Below are 4,028 nucleotides of genomic sequence, written 5' to 3'. Positions count from 1 at the left end.
CTTAGGTTCCAGGTGTTTTCTTTACTTCTGCTTCTCTGGACCAATGTAGTACACCTGAACTGATTTTTTTCCCCACATAGTTGTTTGTAGACATACCCCATGGAAAAGGTGGGTAGAGCACATGTCACACTGCAGATCTGTGCTAGAAGTGCTATGCAGAATTTACTAAGCTGGCTTAGAAGTAGAAGCAATGTAGTCAGTTTAACAGGGCTTTAATTTCACCTGGTAAATTAGTATCTCCATTTTTTCTTTCTTTCCTTAGTTTATTACTTACACTAGTTCTCACACCTCTGTATGGCACTCAGTTAGGCTGCACAGCCATACTGAGTGATAAACAGGTTTTCTTCTTGTGCAAAGGTGTGCTTGCACACATGCATGCTTATGTGCTGTCTCTCTTCCCCTACCCCCTACATTCCTGCAGCCAGTCATTTCCCCTTCCTTCCATTTGTCTGGTAAAGATTTAAACTCAGTGGTAAAAGGATGCATGCCTCCACTTTGGAAGTGCCCGAGTACATGCATGGGCTGCAGCTTCATGTGACAGCATCTGCAAAGCCAGGTGGACCAACATCTTAAAAATGTTTATTCATGGTGGCCAAAAAATTGCCCCAAATCTGGATCATTCATTCTTCTGAGCAAGATGAGAAGGTTGCAAGGCTTAGGATTTATTTCTTAATTAACTTAGCAGCCCAAAAGTTTACAACTTTTTAAAGCCTGTGCTTGTTTAAAATTCCTTATGACCTGCATTGAGAAGGTCACATCTGTATTGCTTTTGTCGCAGTTCACAGAATCACAGAATGGTCAGGTCGGAAGGGACCACACTGGGTCATCTGGTCCAACCTCCCTGCTCAAGCAGGGTCGTTCTAAAGCACATTACACAGAATTGTGTCCAGATGGTTCTTGAGTATCTCCAGTGAGGGAGTCTCCACAGCCTCTTTGGGCAGCCTGTTCCAGTGTGCAGTCAACTGCACAGTAAAAAAGTTCTTCCTCATATTTAAGTGGGAATTCCTGTTCATCAGTTTCTGCCCTTTGCCTCTTGGCCTATTGCTTGGTATCACTGAGAAGGGCCTGAATCCATGCTCTTGGCACCCTCCTTTCAGATACTTGCAGATATTGATGAGGTGAGGCAGTTGAATTCTGGTATAAAACTAATTCACCTCTGCCCTTCAGTCTCAGGAATCTTGAAAGACAGTAAGATGGGTTCCTTTCTCACTGGGCACAAGGGGCTGAGGGTGCTGAAGGAGGGAGAGAGAGAGAGGAGGTGGCTTACCCCATGTTGGCCATTATGGTAGCACAGTGAAGGGTGGCTCTAGCCAGGGGGCAGCGTCAGTGGGCTGTAATGTGACCTCTTCCAGTCCAGCCCCCACACTGGGCTGTGCTCAGCGGCTGTGCTCAGCTGAGCCACCAGCACGGCCATCAGCCCGAGGCTCTGTTAGGTCTGCGTGCCCTAACTAGCTACCAGTGCCACTAGTCCCAGGGGCTATGCCCAGAAGTTTCAGGCTCCACTGGGCAGTGTCTGCTTGCTACCCCCATCGTGGTGTCTGAATTGGTCACCACTAAGTCCCTGGCTACTGGCCTGCTGACTGCAGAGCACTGTCAGTCTGCTGAGATCTGCCAGCTGAAGGATAGTAGAAGTGCTTGGCATACACCAGGACATGGAAGCAAAGGCTGTACATGCGACAGGAGGGAAAGAAAATGCAGCGCTGGAAACCAGAGTCTTCTGGAGGAAACCAAACATCTCAACTGATGGTGATAATGCATGCATACTGCTGGCTGCTGTTAATAAGTAAGTCCAGTGCTCTGCTCTCTACAATGCAGAAACCCCGCGGTCCTGGCGAGGGGGGACCCCTCTGCTCTCCCAAATGCCCTTCCCTCCGATGGTGCAGCATTCACCTGGAGCTGAGCCCCTGACCCCCCAGCTACTCGCAGGCGAAGGTGGTGCGCCCTTCTCGCTCAGGAACGACTCGTTTAATTTCGCGGGGCCGGGTGTTTTGCCCATCAGCCTTTTGACTGGCGCAGCGCCCCGTGCCGCGCTCCGCCAGTGCCGCCCTCCGCCAGCTGCCCTCACTGCCAGCCCTCAGCCGGGGCTGACCCGGCTGCAGCCCGGGCAGGGGATGAGGAAACGCCGCCGTGCGGGACGAGGTGGCGGGCAAAGTCCTAGCGAGCACTGTCAGCGGGGCTCTGGGTGTCCTCAAGACAGTGAGAAGATCTTTCAGGCCAGCAGTCGGCTCTGAAAACACTGTGTGTCCTCCATGTGACAATCCCAACACACTTTCAGGTGTCATTGGCCCTGTCCTTTGAGTAGTGTGTAATGTATGTGTTTACACGCTTCTGCTGACTCAGTTCCATTAACTCTTATGGGAAAATCTTCTCCACTACCTGTCTCACACTGTTTAGGAATATGTCTTTGGGGAATACTACGTTTTGGCTGAATCTTCCTCTCATCTTGCCACTGAACAAACTGTCTCTGGAATGTACTTTTTTTCTGGAAGGAAGAAAAACTTCAGTTATTTAATTTCTTTTCCATCTAAGAGACTTTCTCCTTATGGTATAAACCTACATAAGCTCATTTAATTAATAAATATTTCTACTAATTTAAGAGACATTACACCAGCCACAGTGAATGTATAGTATAGGCTTCCAGGTACTCCAGAGACAGTGGAAGTCTATTCAATACCACTAGCACTACAAGAGCCACTCCAGGGGTAGTACATGTGCTTTTAATGACTCTGCAGTGATTCTGGCAGGGACTATTCAGCAGCAGGAAATTAAGATATCAAGTGCCTGGCACAGCATTTGTTTGTTCAGTATCAGGACTTTGAACTGAATTATAGAAGATTGCAGGTTTTTTTAGAACTGGAATTTGCAAATGGCAGTACATTTCATCCATCAATGTTTTAAACAGCCAAGTATCTACCTTCAGAGCATCTTCTGTGGAACAGCTGTTTATACAGACAGTATTATTTGCTACCACTCCCTAACAAACAGTCTGTTTAACACAGCAAGATTGCATTTTCAGCTTACAAGGATGAAAATATTAACAACTTGTACTGCATATTGTAAAGTTTTATATCTGTTACCAAAATGGGAAAACCAAGGCAGTTTCATGAATAAGTTACAGTAAGTTATCTTGCACATTTCATTTAGCAGTTCATCAAGATTCATTTTAGTGTTTCCTTTTAGGATTTCTTTTTAGCAGTGATACAGGCACAGGAGGGAGACTAGTCACCATGTCAAGCATTTGTATCTGTTCCAACTGTTTCACCTTAGAGAAACTCCCAAAATTACAGTCCTAGTTAGTCAGAATTCCATTTATTTAATAAAAAGAATGTTTGAAATCAAGCTTTACTGATGACTGAAATAACCCATCTCTACTCCCTTGCTTGTGGCCTTATATTGGTTTCACATCTTGCACCAGCATTACCACTGTGTGTGCTCTAAGACTGTCCTTTTTCTCTCTTTTGCCTATACACTGTACTCCAGGCTTTCCTGGAACAGTCCAGGGTATTTGATTATCCTTAACTTATGTCAGTGTCCTTTCAGAATAGAGGAAGAAGGAAAAATCCGCTGGCTCAAGTCTTTTTTAAGCTATCTAATAGGAGATAAACTTTGATCTGGTTAATGACATCAAAGTCTAGCCAAATTAGTTCAGGTTTGTATCATTATCAGCTACTCCTCACTGTCTGTGACCACCAGTGCTCTGCATGTGCATCCACAACGTGGCTCTCACAAAGGGGAGTAACCTACTTTACACACAGGCAAATGCATCTTTTGCATCCCTTAGTGACACATCACATTGAGCAGAGGCAAAAATATGAGGAGGCTTAGAGAAAGTGGCACAAAGCATCACTATCAGGTGCCCTTGCAGTGTTACTCAGGGCATTATGAGGACCTTTCTGTCATGGAAAATGTATTTGTGGGCTCAGAGAGAGACACCTGTATGTCATCTGTGGAGTTGTGAAGATCGTCCAGGAAATCATGATCTGGGATCTGATGAGACGATGAAACAAAATATGGGCACTTAAAGATAG

Source organism: Corvus moneduloides, chromosome Z, assembly GCF_009650955.1.
Source record: "Corvus moneduloides isolate bCorMon1 chromosome Z, bCorMon1.pri, whole genome shotgun sequence".
NCBI classification, from domain to species: Eukaryota; Metazoa; Chordata; class Aves; order Passeriformes; family Corvidae; genus Corvus; species Corvus moneduloides.
The sequence above is the reverse complement of the archived record's forward strand: the minus strand, read 5'-3'. Positions refer to the sequence as shown.